Source organism: Panthera tigris, chromosome B1, assembly GCF_018350195.1.
Source record: "Panthera tigris isolate Pti1 chromosome B1, P.tigris_Pti1_mat1.1, whole genome shotgun sequence".
Lineage (NCBI taxonomy): Eukaryota > Metazoa > Chordata > Mammalia > Carnivora > Felidae > Panthera > Panthera tigris.
The window spans coordinates 90600329-90623674 of record NC_056663.1 but is presented as its reverse complement, the minus strand read 5'-3'; positions in this window follow the sequence as shown (position 1 = coordinate 90623674).

Sequence of the window (23346 nt, the reverse complement as noted above, 5' to 3'; positions counted from 1 at the left end):
TTTGTATAACTTTAAAAAAAGCAATTACATGTCCTTTATGGACCAGTTCAAAGCCATTATTAAATTTCATATGTAGAGCAGTACATAGGGCTGTATCAGTTCTTACTTTCAGGCATTATTACTTTTGCTCCAATATCTGAGAACAGAGCTCCCCACCCAGGCTCTTGGGAGCACGGTGACCCACCACGTGACCACTGTGTTACCTGACTGCATGTTCTTTTTATGCATGGATCGAAATTTCTGGTCTCTTTCAGATTTATATTCACATATTCGTTTTTGTAGCCTGTGCATCATTTCTGGAGTTAGGTTTCTTTATGTCTTCTTTGTACCATCTTGTTCTGGAAGTCAATAAATAGCATTGATTTATCCATAAAATTAGATGTTATTTTTTCCTTAGTACTTCAGTACTACTTTGTGAATAATCTTTATCATATTCAGCATCAGGAAAGTTTTTTTTTTTTTTTAAATTTTTTAGTCTCTCGGGTATTACTCAGGTTATTCTGGTGACATGTTGCTTTCTATAACCCATAGTAATAATCACAAAAATCATAGGATTTTGTCATGATTAGTATATTTTAAGACTGGCAGCATGATTTAGGGGCATATGGCAAATACAGGATATATTTAAATCTATGAAACTGGATACCTCTTCATCCTAGCTATTATCATAGCTGTTCCTCCAACAATAAGCTTTAGCTTAGAATGCTCATGTTTTCAATGTCAACCTACCTGCCACCACAGTTGATTAGTCTTAGGATGGTACCTGACTTCAATTAGGCTAATAACCGTCCTCTTCCTTTGTCATGGTTAATTGATCCAGGATTGTCTATTTGTCTTAAGATGGGCAAAAGAGATCCCCAAGGATTTTAACTTTCAAATCCCATTCTCTCTCTTCCCTAACCCCCAGCTAAAAAAGAAGACAAAGGAAAAGGAAGCTTTTATTTATTTATGTATTTGTGTATTTATTTATTTATTTATTTATTTCTATTTTAGAGAGAGAGAAAGCATGAGTGGGGAGAGGGGAAGAGAAAAAGAGAGAGAGAGTCTTGGAGCTTCATGTGGAGCTCAATCCCACGACCCTTGGATCATGACCTCAGCCAAAACCCAGAAATGCCACCCAGGCACCCCAGATATGAAAGCTTTTAAAGTGTTCTAATATCTGGTTAAGCTGCATCCCTAATTTTCCCAAGCTTAACTTTGCGTGAGAGTTAATGATTCTGATTTGCTAAGGATTTCTATTACTTGCCAAAGAAACAAACCTAAGTAATTCCATGATATTTTGGCTGTTTTAATTGTTTTAAATCACAGTTTATCTCATTGCCCTTATTTACATTGTCTATAATGTGTTAAGGAATTTTGGGTACAATACTGAATTTCAGTATAATTTCAGTATAATACTGAGTTAAAATAAGGACCCTGGCTTAAATCAAATTGATTGTTATGCTTCCAATAAAAATAATTCAACAAAGTTTATAATTACGTGAGTTGAATTATTTAACAACTGCTAAGTTTGCTCATGTACACATAATGACAACAGTTGGAAATCACAAGGTACTCTTCTGCTAATAGCTAGTATATGTTGACATTTATTTGCAACTTGCATTATAATTTCAGAATGTTCAAAGTGTGAAGAAAATAAATTATGTTTATACTTGTGAAATTGGGAGTGTCTGGGTGGCTCAGTTGCTTAAGTGTCCAACTTTTGCCTTCTGCTCAGGCCATATTTTCATGGTTTCTGAATTTGAGCCCCACATCCGGCTCTGCAATGACAGCTGGACCCTGCTTGGGATTCTCTTTCTCCTCTCTCTCTGCTCCTTCCTGACTTGTGCTCGCTTGCTCTCTCTCTCAACAACAACAACAAAAAAAAAACATTAAAAAAGAAAAAAAACTTTCTGAAAATGTGTTTTTTACAGTAGCCCAGACACATGCCTACACTCAAGACCAGTAATGGATCTGGGATAACAGTGATAAAATTAACTTGGGAAATCAGTAAATAGCTACAAAGCACTCATAACAATATAATACAGCAACTTAATATGAGAAAATACATACTTTTTAATATTTTTGCCACTACTAACATTTAGTTAGACTTCAGATTGTTTAAAATTAAAATTGTCAGTCTCTTTTTAGTTGTCAGTTCATTTCCTCTCAGGAATTCAGCTAGTTAAGCACATCAATCCAGTAGTCTTTGTTCTTCAATCAGAATTAATCATTATACCAAGATGCAGAGGCGGGTAAGTGGCCAATTGTAAATACACACACACACACACACACACACACACACACACACACACACACATATATAGTCATTTTCTTTTCCTACTTCATTTTGTTCTGTCTCCTACAACTCTTAATTAGTTCCCTCAGTTTTAGGGTTTCTCTTTTTCTTCTGCTTTTTCCCATTACTCAATATTCCTTTACATGTGTATTTAGGAGTACACATTTATGAAGCTAGCATGGTTTGTGGGCAATGAGTGAAATGGGTAATACCGTATTGGTTTTAAAACATTTTGAAGGGATTAGTAGATTCCATTTTATCTAGTTAACCAAAGAAACCATTTTCGGTATCATAATATGCACAACATTTATTATGAAAGGTTCATATGTATGATTGTCTTCATCTTCTAAAAGAATACTTAAACAGCAATATTTAAAATGCAAACTGAATTTGTTGGGGATATCTATAAAGTTATAATATTCACCAGGCATAACCTGAATTCTTAATAAGTACATTCATGAAATTAATCATATGTAATCAAAACTTTACATAATTACAGTAAACAAAGTTCATAATAAACTAACAGCAAGAGGCATTTGTAACTTGCTGATGTATATTACAATAGTCAAAAGGTTTGTCTGAAAACTGAAATTAAATTGTTGATATCAGTTGGTCATCTTTATGAAAGGATATAAAATAATAAAAAATTAATATAAACAGTTTGAACAGAACACCTTAAAATTAGATTTTTGACTGAAATTTTAAGAAATGTTAATAATTTTATTTTAACAATTTTGTAAAAGTTAAAAAAATATAATTTAGTAAATATGTAATTCCATTTTTCCAGATATTTGTTCTTTTTTCTGATTTAATAAAATCCATGTGTTATAAATAAATCCATGGTCATATTTTAATTTAATTTGTATATATTGCTAATAAATACATGTATAATTAATTTTAATATAATTTAAATTATTTAAATAATATAGTCTGTAGAAAATCTATAATGGAATTGAGATGTAGGTTTTGGATGCTTGATGGTTCTTTCATTTACCTAAAACATAGCTGACACAAGGCTGACCTGTATAATAGAATTTGGGGCAATATAATGGTATTACTACATAAAATATAACTTAAAACCATCATTCTTCCAGTTGGGAAGTTTCTCATAGGACATCCCTCCTTAAGTTTTGTCTTTCTTCCAAAAGAATTATTTTCAGTCTTTATTCACTACTTCTTTCTGGCATCTCCCTGTGGGCCAGCCTGTAGCCCCCATTTCATTTTTACTCTATGAGGAGCAAATTGCACTCCTGCCCATTCCTCTTCCCAAGTTAGACCTCTGATCTATCTTTCAGTCTAAATGTTACTTAAAATTTTTCACTACAGACTATTGATAGCAGATTTCCATCGTCAGGAGGAAACGTCTATGCCACTTGCGGACATTGGTAACAATAATTTTTCAAAATGGATTTTTAAAATGGTTTTCCCATATCTACAGCCTAGTTTTATTACAAGGGTGTGGGTTGGGGGTGGAGATCATTTCTTGCTCTTGAATAATGTTTAACTCCTTGATAATTCATTCCAGAAAGTTTATATCCCAACTTTATCCCAGGCATTATGTTTAATGCTGTGCACTCAGTAGCAAGCAAAACTATATGGCTCCTGCCCAAATAGAACTTGCAACCAAATATTAAGGAAAACAACATGGTAATCTTTAATGAGAAAGATTCACTGTCTCTGAGTTCCCTTGCCAATAATTTTAAAAAGCTAATTTTAAGTACAGAGTATATGGTGCGTCTATTGGTTCAATGTATAATTTAGATGTAAGAGCAGGAAAATGAAGAAATCATAAATGAAACTTGGCTTCCTAGTGAGAATGACTAAGGAGTGATATTTGAATTGAGAGATAAGAAAGGGAAGATGTGAGAGTTAAAGGAGAGTAGAACAGATTTATTTTTTAGATGATAGAGTTTTATCTTTATACAAAAGTCCAGCTAGAACCTGGAAATCTAAATCTTCATCTAAGTGTAAAGTTCAGTATTAAGGAAAGTTTTAAAAGGGAACTACTCAAACACAGTCTCCGTTCAGGGATTTCAGTTCAAAGCACAGGAGTCCTTCACTGGCAACCAGCCTGGCCTAAAATTTCCTTCCTGGAGTCTGTGCCCACAGGGAATGATTTTCGATGTCTCTTGTATACAGACGTTTTCAGTCAGAGGTCCTTGGCATTCCCTTTGTACATCTTTCAACCTGACTGCTACAGATTCTCTTCTCTCATTTCACTTCCACAACTCATCCACATGGGAAATATTCAAAAAAGTATCAAAGATTTATATTCCACTCCTCTTCTAATTATTTTCTGCCCCTGATATATACCAAGGACTTAGAATACAACAGACATTAGAATATTTTACTAAGGCGGGGGAAAAAGCCAGTGAGAAGTGTAATTCTGAAGGCAGTGAAAACAAAACAAAATGAAACAAAACAAAAAAACAAACAAACAAACAAAGAGGAGATAATAGCAGAATATGGTACAAGTGAAGGAAACATTAGATGAAAACAGTTGGGCAGATAGAAAGAGGTTTTATCAGTTGGATTTTATTAATGACACTTGAGAGACAGAAGTTTTACATTTGCATACCATATTTTAAAAGTTGTAAATAGTTAATATTTTAAAAACTCATCAAATATTATTTCCTGGGTATTGCCTTGGATTAAGAACAAGGTATTAAAGGGACTTCTAGGTGGCTCAGTCATTTAGGCATCCAACTTCGGCTCAGTCATGATCTCATGGTTCACGAGTTCGAGCCCCACAGCGGGCATTGTGCTGACAGCTCAGAGCCTGGAACCTGCTTCAGATTCTGTGTCTCCTTATCTCTCTGCCCCTCCCTCACTCATGCTCTGTCTCTGTCTCTCTCAACATTGAATAAACATAAAACAAATAAAATTAAATTAAAAAGGAACAAGGTATTACATTCAACATTTTAATTTCCATTTGCTTTGCATATTTTTCCCCCAATTCTCATCCTGTAGCTATTTTATTTTGGAGTTGAATCTCTCCTTGTTTTACATTCCTTAGGTATGCTTTCATATATTTTAAAACCTTAGAAATGAGTGTTCCTTTGCTTAATATTTTATTTTATTAATATTGCAGGAGAAAAATAATTGGAGACAGCAATATTTTAGTACAGAATATGTGGTAAGAAGGAAAGATCAATGAGTTTTCCAAAAAGAGTGAAGGAAAAAATATCAACAATTCCTTATCATTATTTTAAAGATACATATAAATAGTAAAATTGTCAAATATGTGAATGAGTAAATTTAAAGATATTTTAAACATGTTAGTATTTCACCAATCAGGTTGTTTACTTTATTAAATTGAGTGTATTTTTAGAACATTTTTAGTTTTATAGACAAATTGCAAAGAAAGTATTAAATGACCAGAGATACCCCCTCTACCTCAATCACATAAAGTTCTTTTTATTATTATTATTATTATTAAGCTCCCTATATTATTGAAGTCTTGCATTAGTGTGGAACAGTTTTTACAGTTTTTACAAATGATAAACCAATATTGACACTAAGTTATTATTAGATAAAGTACTGAGTTTACAGTAGGCTTTATTATATGGTCTTTAATGTTTCCACCATTAAAGTATCAGAGTGAATAATTTTACCACCCTAAAATTTCCTGTTTGCCTCCTATTCATCTCTGCTCCTTTCTCTGAACCCCTGGCAACCATTGATTTTTTTGCTGTGTATACATTTTTGCCATTCCAGAATGTTATATTGATAGAAGTATAATATGTAACATTTCAGACTGGCTTCTTATAAATATGAACTTAAGGTTTCTTCATGTCTTTTCATAGCTCGTTAGCTCATTTCTTTACATTGCTGAGTAATATTCCATTGAATGGATGTACCACAGTTTTTTCATTCACTTATTGAAGAACATCTTAGTTGCTTCCAATTCTGGGCAGTTATGAAGAAAGCAGCTGTAAACATTTGTGTCCAGGTTTTTGTGTGGAGATATTTTTTTTAATTCATTTGAGTAAATATCCAATGTTTCTATTGTTGAATCCCATGGTAACACTCTAGTTAGTTAGCTTTATAAGAAATTATCAAATTGTTTTCTAAAGTGGCTATTCTATCTGCATTTCCACCAGCAACAAATACAAATTCCGGTTGCTACATCCTTACCAGCATTTGATATTTTCAGTGTTTTAGATTTTAGTCACTCTAATATATGTGTAATGAAATCCATTGTTATAATTTGCAATTCCATAATGACATATGATGTTGAATTCTTTTTATATGTATATTTGCCCTCTGTATATATGTCTTCTTTGGTGTTTGTTTAAATCTTTTGTACATTTTCTAACTGGTCTGTTTGTTTTACCTATTGTTGAGCTTTGAGAGTTGTTTATTTTGGATACCAGTACTTTACAGATAGATGTTTTGCAAAGATTTCTCTCCATCCATTGCTTGTATTTTCATTCACTTAATGGTGTCTCCACAGCATAGAAAATTTTAATTTTGGTTTTAATTTTAATTTTCACTTTCAACTTTTTTGTTTATGGATTGTGCTTTTGTTGTTTTATCTAAGGAATCACTGTGGAATCTAAAGCCCTGGATATGTTGTTAAGGTTCATAGTTCTGCAGTTTGTATTTAGTTGTACAATCCAGTTGGAGTTTTTTTATTTTCTTCAAAAAGCAGAAGGTCTGCATCGATATATAGATAGATAGATAGATAGATAGATATAGATATAAATATAGATATAGACGTCAATATATATCTATATATAATATATTATATATATATTTTTATATATTATATTATTATATAATATGTAATACATATTAGATATAATAATGTAATATATTATATATAACATATATAATATATATTATATATATATATATATTTTTTTGGATAAATTACATTTCCAGTTGCTCCAGCACCATTTATTGAGAGGCAAACTTTTATTCAATGAAATGTATTTGCTCCTTTGTCAAAGATTTCTGGTATCTCAATTTGTTCCAGTCATCAGTTTGTCTATTTTCCAACTAGCACCATACCATTTTGATGTTGTAGTTTTATAGTTAAATCTTGAAACTGAGTAGTCGGTCACTTTTTCTTTCTCGGTATTGTGTTACCAAGGGTGACTGTTCTTCCTGAATCAGTATAAATTTTATAATCAGTTTTTTGATGTCCATGAAGATTTCCATTGGTATTCCATTAAATCTACAGATCAGTTAGGGGAAAACTGATGCATGACAATATCAACTCTTCATAGGCATTACCATGGAAAATCACATCATTTATGTAGATTTGCTTTGATTTCTTTCATCAAAGTTTTATAGTTTTCTTTCTAATTATTTTGTTATATTTGTATATAAGTATTTCCTTTAGTTTGGTGCTGATAGAAATGGTATTTTGTTTTTAATTTCAAAATATTTAAACTTTGTATCCCACACCCTTGCCATATCTCTTTTTTTAGCTCTAGGAGCTTTGTTTTGTCATTTCTTTGGGATTTTCTGATTAGAAATTCTGTCATCTATGAAAAAAGACTGTTTTATTTCTTCTTTTCCAATCTATATCTCTTTTATTTATTTTATTTTATTTTATTTTATTTTATTTTATTTTCTCATTGCATTGGCTTGGATTTATGTAAGATACTAAAGAGTAGAGGTGAGAAAGACATTTCTGCCTTGTTCCCATACTTATAGGGAAAGCATCTATTTTCTCACCATTAAGTATGATTTTAGCTGTAGATTTCTGATCTCTTTCTTTGCCTTCCCTTGTTTTAATGGAGAATTAAAAAAAAAAAATTATCTCACCGTGTCTCTTCAATTGACTTATTATTTAATAGAAATAAATTTTAGATATTATACATATTTTATCATAATAGAAAAAATGTTAACATTTTTTGAAAGAAGAGTTAAAATTATGGAAATCTTACATGAAAACTTACTTACATTCTCTTCACCTTTAGAGAAGAATAAACCTTACTTACACTAGCTCATCACTTTGAAAAAAAAAAAAAACTAAATAAAAGCAAGGTGATACATATATGCTTCTCAGTCATGTTTCTTAAATATATAAAGGGTCATAGACAATTTCAAGGACATTGAAAGTAGTAAAACTATCACCAGAAAACCTCTACATGATCTATCTATTCATATTTCCTAGAGAATTTTGGAAATTATTTGAAGTAATCTATTATGCCCATATTTCTCTTTAAATCAAATGGATTATTTAGAGTATAGTGTAAGGTGTCTTAATAAAGTATCTCAAATATGCATGTTTAAATAGGACAGAATTTATCTTTATTTTTACATAACAGTTCAAAAGAAATGAATCGGCTCCTTAAGAACTTCAGTCTCTCGGGGCACCTTGGATGGCTCAGTCTTTTGGACATCTGACTCTTGGTTTCCACTCAGTTTATGATCTCAATGTTTGTGGGATCAAGCCCCATGCTTGACTCTGTGCTGGCAACACAGAACCTGCTTGGGATTCTCTCTCTCCCTCTATCCCTCTCTCCTCCCGTGCTCATGCTCTCTCTGAATAAATAAATAGACTTAAAAAAATTGCAGTCTCTCAATCTTATTGCTTCCTTTTCTTTAATAGTATTACCCTTGTCTGTGCAACCAAGGGTTTAGTCACCACCACATACATATTCCTGGATCTAGGAGAGAAGAAAGAATGAAAGCTCAGGGTGAATATCCTGAGAGTTACTTACTTTTACTCACATTTCATTCAAAAGAACTTAATCACATGGCCACACATAGTTGCATGAAAGGCAGGGAAATATGGTATTTAACTAGGGAGTCAGAGGACAACTAAGATGTACAAGCAGAGGATAGGGAGTTTCTATAACAAAAGAAAAATAAGAGGATGGTAGAATAAATGTAATTATCACACCAAACATTTAACTTTATAAAACAAAAGTATCTTTGGATTTATTTTGATGTTTGTTTGTTTTAATAGAGAACAGTAGAAGTAGATCAGTTGCATGCATTGAAAGATTGAAATATGTGAGTATCTATTATTTACTTGGAAGTCAGGATTAAACTCTAACCTAATTATACTGATATAATTAATATTCTACAAAATGGAAATTGTATATGTGATTTCTATTTCCATTATATTAAATATGGTTATATTTATATGATTTTTATTTATATCATATATTTGTATATTTATATATTATTTCCTATATATATATGCTTTCCTTTAGATATACACTTATTTATATGCTTTAAAGCCAGGTATCCAAAATAAGTAGTAGGAAAATCACTGTTACTGATATAAAAAAACATATGGACATTTGTAATGCCTGTAGGTATTATTCAGCAGAATTGACTCAGGCATCATCTATTTACTATCTGTAAAACAGCTAAAGACTTCTGGCAAATTGGAAATTGAATCAAATGTCTAAAATGAACCAACTTTTACAAAACAATTCTATTTTATTCTTGCTATAAATTATCTTGGTTTATTTAAGCTTATAACTCGCAAAGATTACAGCTGACAATGCTTGAAGGAATATATATGTGTATATTTGCATATCTGTATACATTCATTTACATGTAGACAGTATATCTGGACTAGTTTATTCTAATATATGTAACGTGGCAAAGAACACTTAGGAGACTTAATGAGGCTAAACCAAATTAATTATAACTATATCTGTGGCATCAAATCCCCCCAAACTTCCTCCTGGCATTGCAGAGACCTTGGCATATGTGAGCTTAAGTCACACTATTCAAAATCAAGGAGCTGACAGACCAGATTTTCTTCCCAAGATTTTGCTCATTAGCCAAACCAGAATACTTAGTACATCAGGTCACTCTGCTTGAATTCCCAAACAACACATGACTCTGGGATATGATCCCATGATAACTCACTGAAAGTGTCTAAATAAATGTACTGGTATAACGAGCCACAGATGACAACTTAGAGAAAAGGACTTTTTCTTCCCTCTGCCACATATTTTTGACACTTCTACAAACTGTTGTGTAACAACAGCTTTCAGACTCCATCTTAACTTTTTGTTTGTTGTGCTACCACAAACTGTATTCCTCTGACTTTTTTAAAGATCTTTTATAGATATTATTGCAACTATCTTTTAATAAGTTTTGAATTAAATAAAATATTTACAGAATAATTTGGAAAAGTAAAAAACACATTAGTTAGAAGATAAAGCTACACTTTCTTAAGCAACTGACATTTGTTACACATATTCAATTTTTTGCAATATTGATTTATGGCTTATGTCTCCTTATTATTATAAGATTTCAAATTAATGTACTGTTTTTTAGAACGTGTTTAATGTTCCATAAAACCTATGACAAGATGGGCTGTTTAAAGATGTACATTGTTTCTAAACTCTATCTATAAAGAGATGAAATCAGGGGCACCTAGGTGGCTCAGTGGCTTAAGCATCCAACTTTGATCCAGGTCATGATTTTGTAGTTATTGGGTTGGAGCCACGTGTAGGGCTCTATGCTGACAGCTCAGAGCCTAGAGTCTGTTTCAGATTCTGTGTCTCTCTCTCCCTGCTCCTCCCCCATTCATGCTCTGTTTCTTTCTCTCTCTCAAAAAATAAAGAAACTTTAAAAAAAGAAAAGAAAAGAAAAACCTTTCTCACTCTCTTGGTAGACATATAAGGCAATTCATAGCTTATGCCAAAAATGTATAGGACATTATAAAGATTATATATTAGTCTTCTAAACTGTTTAAGATCAGTGGAAAGCCCAGTCCCTCTCTCCTTTACTGTCAAATATCATATTCTCTTCCATTAAGTAAGGGAATCCCAAGAGACCTCATTCAATTTACCACCTACCATAATAGTGACATACAAGTGTGTCAATCTACTTCTTCCATTCTTTGTTCAATTATATAAGAAGTGTTATCTCTCGTGTCAGAAGTAATTTCTCTATTTATGTTTGGGCTACATTTTTTTTTCCCCCTTCTCTGGTACACCATGGACAAAACCTTTTCATAAAAAATCAATTTTTTTTTTTTTTTTTTTTTTTTTTTTTTTTTTGCTGGGACTTTCTTCTCTTTAACAACTGAGGAGATAAAGATCAATCCACTAAACAAACAACAATAAAACAAATTCTACCCTAAGTTCTCTCCAACTAAATGTCTCTTCACGTTCGTAATTATTGAGAGAGTTGTTTGCACTCCTTACCTCCTAGACTTACTACACAACTCAATGTGTCCTGAGACCTGTGCTCCTAATTTCGGTTTTCTTTTCAAAGGTCAAAAACGACCTCAGTATTACTAGTCAAGTATGAACTTTTCAGTCATTTTCTCAATTTTTACTTTGGCAGCATTTGAGATATGCTTAACCAGCACTTCATGCTCTGATATCTTGATTCTTTTCATAGCAAACTCTGTTCCTTCAGAGTCATATCATATGTTCAATTATATATTGGAGGTCTCCAGCTAGATGGTTCTCAGGGAATTTTTAAAAAAGATGTCACTCTCCATTTTTTCGCCCCCAGCAAATCAGTTCCCTTGTGTGTGGTTTTAGTTTGCTGTCTACTCAGTTTTCCATGAAACCTGTCTCATTGTTGACCCACCCTTTACCTCCCCAACCCATGTTAGATAATCCATCAAAATCCTTCTATTACATTTCCTAAGTAAACATTGTTCAAATCCCTTCATTTAAATCTATCACCTCATTTATCATCTTCACTCAGATCACATATTTTAGACCTCGCCTAATCCTTTATTATTTATTCCTCTTATAGGACTTCCTACCAAAGAGATTTTCAACATCAATCCATTTGTTGCACTGCACATCTAGAAATCTTTCTAAAGTTCCAATGAAATTATATCCATTTGACTATATGACTTCTCGTTTTCTTTAGCTACAGGCCTAACTTTACAACCTTGCGTGCAATTCCCAAATGCCTGAATCTGGTTGATGTCTATAGCTATTCCAACATTTCCCTTCATATCTTAATTACATCAATAACCCTCACTCCAATAATTTTCCTTCCACCAATTCAAAATTACTCATAAGTGCAAGTCCTAAGTTGCAATCCTTCTAACTTCCACTTCCATGACAAACTTCGGTTCTTTTTCAAGGCAAAGTGTCACATTTATTGTGTTAATCGCTTAACAAGTATAAAACTATGCTACCATTTGTAATAATTTCTTGTATTTTTATTTTTATGTGTCACTGAAAAAGCTTTTGAATAGTATATCCTAACTCCACTTTTCCCACGAGCTTTATGGTCTTTACTCTGTAATTTTGCATACTGCTTTGATTTTTTTAGGAAGGCACAGGTTACATCATAAGGAGAACTGATTACACTATTATTTTTGTTATTTTACATATGAGAAAATAAAGTGGCTGGTAAAGTTCAATAATATTTATAACATCACATACTATTATAAAGCTGTAGTATGAATGTAGGGACAATGAAGGCACCTCAAATATATGTTCCTTGAAGAATTCATCATAAAATCCATATATTTTCACCATTTTATTTCACCTTGATATTTATCAAGGATAAAGATTCTTAATTGCATTAAGGAACAAATAAACAGAGGAGTTTAAATATAAGGCAAGAAAAGAAGCATAATCCAAGAGTCTTTAAATATATCTCAAGTTAATTTTCCTGTTGTGAGTTATGTGGTAACATATTCAGATATTGTGAATTAAGAATTTAAACCATTATGTATCATAAATGAGAAAGAACCTTACACAGTATTGTACATAGTGTGATACTACCGGTGATTTTATGTGAACAACACACAAATTTGTATGGAAAAAATAATGCAACATTAAGTAAGATTTTTATTTTTTAGAACTATGTGTTCCTTTACAATGTGAAATGGAAGACCCCATCCTTTAGAGAAAAGGACTTTTTTCTTTCTTTTTCATAAGTTTCTTTTAACGTTTATTTATTTTTGAGAGAGAGAGAGAGAGAGAGCCCGAGAGGGAAGGGCAGAGGGAGGAGGCAGAATACGAAGGAGGTTCCAGGTTCCGATTGGTCAGCACAGAGACCTGCACAGGGCTCAAACTCAAAACCTGAGATCAGGACCTGAGCCAAAGTCAGATGCCTAACTGACTGAGCCACCCAGGTGCCCCTAGAGAAAAGCACTTTTCTTTGTGTTCCTTTACAAGGCAAATCATTATAAACAATGTTAACTCTTATTTGTTAAATTTCAACCTATTTCATTTAAACTCCAAAAAGACTAAACATTTTCTCAGATGAGGTTTTTTAGGTTATATGCTTTACGTCATTCACTTGTTAAAAGATATTACATCAAAGGAATGAATATCATCATCAAGGCAATGCGTTTCTCATATATATACGTTTCTCATATATATTTTGATGAAAACATTGATACTGCAAAACACTCTAAATTTGATATTTTTCAAAACTGTTTAATCCCAAAATACACATTGTTGAATTTTTTTAAAAAGTTAAATTCTCTAAATATTTGAGTTATCAAAATAGAATTTAACTGAATATCCTAAAGTTAAATATAAAGACTAAATGCATTTTAAAATATTTTTTCTGTAGTACAATCTAATTATCTAAGATAAAAAGTCAGTTATCAATATTTTGATAATAAAATTTCATAACTAAATTTTCTTGAGGAATTGTATATACTCACTAGCATTTTTGACAAAACTGTTAGAGAGTCTCTATTTTAAAGTACAATAAGACAGAATAATGATATAAACAAGACAGAGAATAATTTTGTTACGTATTAAGGGAAATGTTCTCCATAGTCCCTGGCTGGTAGTAGCTAATGTGAATTTGTAGTTCCTCTGATTGGCCTATTGTAGCACTGAAATGATTTGCCAAATAAGATTTTTATTCATGTTTGAGAGAAATGTTATAAAATGACATTACAGAGATCCAAAGGGTAGGTGGGAATACATTTAATGAAGCAATATTATAGCATGCTAAGTACATTTTATTTAATTTGAAAATTTGTAATTTTTGAATTTTTTCCAAGACTCATAGCTTAAATTCTAGTCACGTTAATTTAAAATCAGATGCATAGCCAATTTGTTGATTTAATTCTAACACCCTCACAAACATAATGGATTTAAAAAGAATCGAGAATGGCTTATTTCCATTTTAATTATTCCTGGTTATATTTGGTTGTAGGAGAATTTACAGCCATTGGAGTTATCGGGTTTTTCTTGATAGTTCTTTCAGTAATCCCTAAAATTGAAGAATATTAATACCATAATACATATGAGCATATGTATACACATTTACATTACATTATGTGTATAATGTACACACATACATTATATATGTATGTGTATATTTATCAAAATATTGGGAGATTATTAGATTATAGTAAAGATTTTTAGATATAAATGATTATATATTTTTCACACATATGATTACAATTTAATATCAACCTCCCCCCCAAAAAAATCATCTTTGAAATACAGAGGTGGAATTCTTATGAATTCCTAGTCTCCTAGTGAAAAATTTGATGATTAGAGACATAATTTGTTTCAGATCATATTTTAGTCAGTACTGAGCCTATATATGATGTTAATCTGTTTCATATTATTCTTTTTCTTGCAAAATAACATTATTATGATATTATGAAAATATCATAGCGTAAGAGATCTGTATATACAGATTCAAATTTAACGTGAACTTACAGACTGTGTGACTTTAAATTTAAAAAAATTTTTTTTTTAATGTTTATTTTCGAGAGAGACAGAGACAGAATGTGAGTGGGTTAGGGGCAGAGAGAGAGGGAGACACAGAAGCAGAAGCAGGCTCCAGGCTCTGAGCTGTCAGCACAGAGCCCGACACGGGGCTCGAACTCATGAGCTGTGAGATCATGACCTGAGCCAAAGTCAGACGCTCAACCGACTGAGCCACCCAGGCACCCCAGACTGTGTGACTTTAAACAAGTGCCTTGATTTCCTTCAGGCTCATATCCTTATTTGTGAAATACATACAGCAACAGATAACATATATAATGATAACTGGGTAGTTCATAATAGGCCTTCTTCAATGTGGGAGTCTTTTCTTTACCCATAATTCCCTTAGCTCTATAAAGTAAAATCGTGCTTACAAATAAACATTATATATTTGTATACTCGTGTATATGTGTGTTCATGTATGCATGTATCTATCTCTAGTAATCTTACGAGTTCTTACAAAAAGCTTAAATATTATTTTCCCATATACTTCAAAGATGTTTAAAAGACCTACGTTAGAAAAATTCAGTATAAAACAAGACAAAAACTTGGGGCACCTGGGTGGTTCACTCACTTGAGTGTCTGACTTTGGCTCAGGTCATATCTTTGGTTCATGACTTCGAGCCCCGCATCAGTCAGGCTCGCTGTTGTCAGCCTGTCAGTGCACAGCCTACTTATGATCCTCTGTCCCCTTCTCTCTGCCCCTCCCTTGCCTGTACTTTCTCCAGATAAATGAATATTATATTTATAAATTTATAATTCAATTAATAAGGACATTAATATTAATATATATAAGACTAAAACTTTACAGTTTCTTTGTTTCTCTTTTATTTCTCTCTCTCTCTCTCTCTCTCTCTTTTTTTTTTTTTTCCTTTGAGGAAAAGTGTGTGAGCAGGGGAAAGTGCAGAGGGAGAGGGAGAGTGAATCTCAAGCAGGCTACATGCCTAGCATGGAGCCTGATTCAGGGCTTGATCCCCCCCTGGAATCATGACCAAGTCGAAACCAAGAGTTGGATGCTCAACTGACTGAGCCACCCAGGTGCCCCAAAGCTTAAAAGATTGTTAAATGATGTGTATATTAGAATCCTGTAGGAGTTACAATTTAATATCATTTAAGATAAGATAATATCAGCTAAGATTTTACTTAAAGGATAAACATAATCTAGGTAGTCACCTGGTATATAGAGCAGCTGAATCTTTTGAAGCGGTAAAAGCAACCTGTGTAGAGGCTGTGAGGACGAGCAGAAACCAGACTTCCTGAAATGTTTAAAGTAACCTAAGACTACCCATATTTATATGATTTGACTTTATTAACTGCACGCATCTAAATAATTGGAATGGTTTTGCTAGATTGAGGCATTTGAAGAGGACAGCTGAATATATTTCACATACTGATCAAGTTTAAATTTATTGAGAAAGTTATTTACCGAAGTGCAAACCCCTCAAAGTGATATCAAAGCTTTATGAGTTTTACATAGGATAATAGCATTACATAATTTTAATTTCCAAGTAGAAATTTAGTTTTTAAGTTTATTTTAGTAAACTGAATATTAATTTTTAAACTACAAGAAAATGAAAATACTTTTCTGGTTTGTTTTGTAAAGAAATACACCAAAACATAGGTTGACGAGTGCAAAGTATGTAATTTGAATTGATAAGATAATTTCTCAATTCTATTCTTTTGATTTTTTAACACATTTAACAAGTTCCTTTGTGAAAAATAGGAAAAAAAATACGATTAACTTTTTTGAATAGTTCAGACATATATTAGCAAAAAATTAAATGTGCATGTGTCATCCTTTGGCAAATCTGATAACTAAGTCACCATCAACATTTTCCTATTATGGCATTTATTACACGTAGTATGTTTCAGGTGAACCTTTCCAGTCTTGAATAACCCACCATTACATACGATTAGAGCACGAAGAATTTCCTTGCAGTCTTCGTCAGATTTTATCAGAATAATGCTAGTCCTTGAGATGATTTTTTAACATTGTGTCAGCCAAAATTCAAACATCTGTAAATCTTTTCTGCAAAACGTATCAAGTTCTGGATGAATATACCCTGCCACTGAATATAGTATTTTTCATATGATAACAAGCTGTGTTTACTCTCTGTACTCAGCAGGGTGCTGTGAATTTAACTTTTATCATTATAGTCAATCCCAATAACAATCATATACAGTGAGTGAGATTATTATCTTTGCTTCAGTTCAGTTTTGTTGCATTATGAACCTTTCAAAATTTAGTGTCCTTTAAAAAATAATCATTTATAAATGCCGGGAAACTGCAGACTGATTAGGTAGGAAAGGCCTATCTCTGTTCCTCACAGTTTCAACGGGAACAGCTTTGACTGAGGCCTGGATAGCTCACAACACATGGCTGCCAGTTTGGTGCAGGCTGTTGAGTGAACTCTCAGCCAAAGCTGAGAGCAGAGGTCTCCTCTCTACTATGCTTGGACTCTCTATGTGGTTTTCTAATAAGGGCTAATATGGACTTCCTTTCAACATGTGACTGAACTTCAAAAGCAAGAGTCCCAAAAGAATCAAGTGGGAGCTTTTACGATCTTGCCCAGAAGTCACACATTGTCATGTTCAACATTCTATATATTTGTGGCAGTCACAAAGATCCTCTGAATTTCAAGAAGAGAGAACATTGAACTCACCCCTCTGTGGGGAGAAGAATGACTCATACTTAAGGAACATGTAAGAAGGGGAATAGATAATATTGAAACCATATGTACAAAATACAATCCTCTTTAAAAATTGAGGGAACAGAGGCTCACGTTTCGTAAAATAATCTGCCCAAGATCACAAAGTTTAGTAAGAGGCAGACCTAAATATTTTTTGAAGTAGGTACAGAGGACTTTTTAAAATTTTTATTTTATTTTTCATATTAAATTGAGAGTAATAGTAATACTGTTTTCATGAATCCTGGTACAAATGATTCCTCATTTGCACTATAGAATTGGACAGGTATATTTAGTTATAAAACAACGTTTCTTTATAGCTTCATGTTTTATCCATCGTTTATGTTTATAATTTATGATTATATAATACTGTATAATTATAACATTAGGTAATACTGTAGTCAACAAATTGGAGAACAAACACAACCAAAATTGGCAAGCATAAAATGAATTGATAGGAGCAGAAATGTGTTGATTTATAGGTGAAGTGAGTGAAGTTCCTGTTCATCAGGTGAGTCAGTTCAGTGTTAAGTCAGGTAAGAGTTTTTATTGCATTTTAAAATTTAAGAAGTCTTGTTATTAATTCAAGTGCTTAGAAACATTGCTTAAATCACAGATACATTTGCACTATATGTAGGACTATTTTTTTGTTGTTGTTCTGAAAAGATAGCTCATGATTACTGTTTCAAGACTTTCTCTTTAGTAAAGGGTCAACCTTTCCCTTGATGGATAGATGGTGTCCTGGATCTTCTGTGGGTTGACTGAAAAATGGTGTCATTCTTATGTGTGCATAAAACAGAGATTATGACCCAACTGTCATCTAATAGGAGGGATCATCTGTCTCTCCTTTTTTGAGTCAAGGGATTTTGGCAAGAACATAATATTCCCTTCAAAATCAGTTTGTTCCCTTGACTTTTTTTTATAGACTCCATTTATCTGCTTCTGCCTCTTCCTCACAGTCTTTGGGCCTCCAGACTGATTAGATCCTAATTTTTTTGGCATGCTGTCAACATGTCGCACTCAGAATAACTATTAAGCCTTTGCTTCTGCTACTCCTCTGCAATTTTGTTTCCCTTTCTGTGCTACATGTTTCTGCTCTGTGATTTCCACCTATTTTGCCTTAAGCTGTCTCCTGACAATGTGTTACCACCTCTCTCTATGAATTTGTTTCTTCTCTGCCTAAGTAATTTATGTCTTCTTCCTCATTTCCCTGCCCCATCACAACTCACGATCCAACTATTAACTTTGTATGGAAATATTCTTTTACTTTGTTTCAGTTCATCATGAATATTCAAAAAGATTACACATTTTATTCTATCTTAATCACCCAACAGTACATTTTTCAAGACTAAAAATCTTCACGTATAAATACTCATGTTGCAACTGCAATAAGCTGATCTCCAAAGAGTAAGGGGGTTATTACTTTTTCTACTTAGCAGACAAATTGAATGCTTGGGATTGTTGCTAAGGTAAACTAAATCATTCATTCAGATTTGGGATTTTCTTTTTCAATTCCAATATTTTCATGCCCGGATAAAACTTAAAAAAATGAAACTTAAATTATCATATGTTAGCTAGAGTAAAAAAGAAAATTATACAGTAATTTGTGAGAATTCTCAAACAATAAATTCAAGGCTACTGTCAACTAAAATAAATTCTCTGGTATTTTGTATTAAAATTATTTCATAAGGAAATTATAGTGAAGTTATGAGGACATTTGAGGATGAAATATATATATATATTACATATATATTATATATATTACATATATAATATATATATTACATATATATTACATATATAATATATATATTACATATATATTACATATATAATATATATATTACATATATTATATATATTACATATATATTACATATATAATATATATATTACATATATATTATATATATTACATATATATGTATATATATGTATATGTATATGTACATACATATATATGTAATATATATTATATATATGTATATGTATATATGTATATGTATATGTATGTATATATATGTATATATGTATATGTATATATGTGTATATATATGTAATATATATATTATATATATATATATATAATATATATATATATATTATATATATAGTAACTGACCAAATGAGAATGAAGACAATTTTAGGACTCAACTAAGATGATGTTTTTATGTTATTTTCAAAAAGGATGGCTGTTTATAGTTTTCAGATACTTAATCTTTTGCTTTCTATTGTCTTTTTAGGGGGAACTCTATATTTTTAGTTTTATTTTATTTTTTAAAAATATTTATTCATTTTGAGATGGGGAGTGAGAGTGAGAAAGCAGGGGAGGAACAGAGACAGAAGGAGAGACATAATCCCAAGGAGGCTTCTTGCCATCAGCACAGAGCCTAATGCAGGACTCTTATCTCATGAACCCATGAGATCATGGCCTGAGCCAAAATTAGAAGTTAGACGCTTAACCAGCTGAGCCATCCAGGAGCCTCTGGAGCTCTACATTTTTAATTATTCAATTCACTGCATAAAAAATAGTTTTGCTTTTTTTTGTTTCCTAATCTAGAAAGACTTGTCATAGACTGGACTATCAGGAAGGTAAAATCTGAGATGGAAATAGAGAACTGTGTGTTGGAAGTTTATTAAGGAATATTCTTGCTTTCACCACCTGCAGAAGGGATACAAAAGGAAAAAAAGTAGGATTGAAAAGAGGAAAAACACTGGATTATGCTATAATCTCAATGAAGATCTCAGCTAAGCCCTTAGAAACGCTTGCCATTCAGAATTGTCCCAAGTTGGGGTGAGGAGACCAGATTTTCATACTGTGTTGAGCAGTCATTGGATGAGCTGGAAATAAAGAAATAATCACTCAAATGAAGTAAAAATAGAAACATTTTAGGAAAAATATGCACATTGTTCTGCACAACATCAATCAACAATTTAATGTTCTGTACATCTTATACTTTCCTTTAAAATATTTTATGATACATATTTTAAAATATATACCAGATAGAATAGACTTTTACAGTGAGTAATATACACTCACCACCTACATTTTTCATTAGTTTTTATTTACATCAAGTTAAATTCACTTATTTTGTTGTTACATATAAGTTTTGACAAATCATAGGGTATTGTATCTTCATCTGTTTGGAATGCTACATAGAATACCACAAACTGAGCGACTAACAAACAACAAAAAAATATTTCTCATAGTACCAGAAGGTAGAAAATTCAAAGCCAAGGGAATTTGTTTTTGGAGTCCATTGTTTTGGTGTCTGGCAAAGGACCACATCCTCACTGATGGCCTTTTTCTCACTGTAACTTCACACGTTACAAAGGATTTCAACATACGAATTTGGGAGGACACATTCGGTATTCTTTCCCTTGCCTTTCAAAATCCATATCTTCTCACATGCAAAAATGAATTCCATTCCTTCCTAAAAGCACCAAAATCTTCTCTCATTTCAGCATCAACTCAAAAGTCTGAAGTCTGAAATCTCATCTAAATATCAACTAACTTGAATATGGGTGAGATTCACGGTAGTATTCATTCTGAGGCCAATGGATCTCTAGCTGTGAACCTGTGAAATCAAACATGTTATTTCCTCCCTACATATGATGATGTGACAGGTATAGGAGAGACGCTCTCATACTAAAAGGGGAAAAAAGGAAAAAAGAAAAGCATGAGGAGTTCAAAGTGTCTTGGAGGGGACAGTCTTAACGTCCAGTTTAATAGAAGCCTTTTTGTATTTCCTGGTAGAAGCATTCCTTCCTCTAAAACTAAGACTCTAGGTCAGCAGGGCATAAATTCATGGGAACAGGAAACAGGTTTTGTTCGTAGGCCTCTAGGAGTAATAATTAGTGGTACCACTTTCATTCCCATCCCTTGATTCCTGGACCCATAAATCCTATCGAGGAGAGAAACAGCACTATGTACTGGGCACTGATTCAGAGCACATATGGTCTTCTAGAGAACCCTGTCCAGTCCTGCAAGGTATTTCCCCTTAGCTGATGCTATAACTTAATCTTCAGAAGCCCATTCCACTGTTCTATCAAGCCAGCTACCTGATGGTGGGAGATGACGGGGAGATGGTAAGACCAGTGAATTCCATGACCATGAGCCCATTGCCACATTTCTTTTGCTGAGAAATGAGTTCCTTGATCAGAAGCAAAGGCAGTGGATAAGGCATTCTATAAATCTAAGGTAATAATTTGGGCAGAAGCATTGCACGCAGGGAAGACAAATCTATATCCAGTGTGTTCATTCCAATAAAGACAAAAACTGCCCCTTTGATGATAGAAGTACTCCAGTGTAATCAACTTGCCACCAAGTAGCTGGCTGATCATAACAGAAAATTGTGCCAGGTGGGGACTTTGTTGTTTTCTGCTATGCAGATTGAGCAGTTAGTGGTGGTTACAACAAAGTTGGCCTTAGTGAGTAGAATGTCTTTCTGAGCCCTTGCGTAACCTTTATTCCTGTGACCATGGGCATTTTTGTTCATGAGCTACGGAAAGAAGCTGACTGATATCTATAGAACAGGTTATCCTATACACTTGATTATTAAAATCTTCCTCTGTTAAGGTTATTTTTTGGTGAGCATTCACATGGGACACTAATATCTCCACATTTCTTGCTCATGCAGAGAGGTCTATCCACTTATCTCTTTTCCCAATCTATTTTCCATCAATTCTCCAATCATGTTCCTTCCAAGTCCATGACCACCCAAGCAAGTTATTGGCCACAGCCCATTAACCAGCATAATTGTGTGGCTGGCCATTTCTTCCTAGCAGGAGAGCAGAACCAGGTTCACTGCCTGAAGTTCTGCCCACTAGAAGTATTTTCCATCACCAGTTTTTCCAGGATGTCCCATAAAGGGGTTGTAGTGCTGCAGCCATTCATGTGTGGTATTTGCATATCATGAGTGGTATTTGCATATCATGCAGAACCATTTGCATCTTCTTCTTCTCTGTCAAATGACTGTAGATAGATCCTTATCCATCAGTAACACTTAAAGAACTTAATGGATCTGCTGGATCATACAGCCCAAGTGCTAAAGCAATTTGCACAGCAGCCTGAATCTACTTTAGAGCCTTCAATTAATTGGGGGTCCTTTCAAAACTAATGCTTTTTGGATCACTTGGTAAGTGGGCCTGAGTAACACACCTAAATGAGGAATATGTTGCCTTCAAAATCACAATAGACCCATTAGGCATTGTGCTTCTTTCTTGTTTATAGGAGGGGCCAATGCAACAACTTTTCCTTAGAAGAATATCTTGACGTGTTCCATACCACTGGACCTCTAGAAGTTTTACTAACGTAGAAGGTCCCTGAAGTGTAATCAGATTAATTCCCAACCTCTGGCATGCAAATGTTTAACCAGTAAGTGTCCAGCAGTTGCTACTTTTACTCACTTGGTCTAATCAGCATCATTTCATCAATGGAATGGACCAGTGTGAATATCTTTTGGAAGGAAAAAGTCAACAGAGATCTTTGTGAACTAAATTACAACATAGGCCTGGAGAATTGATATATTCCTGAGGTAGGATAGGGAAAGTATATTTTCTGGCCTTGCCAGCTGAAAATAAACTGCTTTTGGTGGGCCTTATGGACAGGAATGGATAAAAAGGCATTTGCCAAATCAATAGCTGCATACCAGTTATTAGGGGATGAATTAACTTACCAAAACAATGAGACAACATCTGGCATAGTAGCTATGATTAGAACCACCACCTG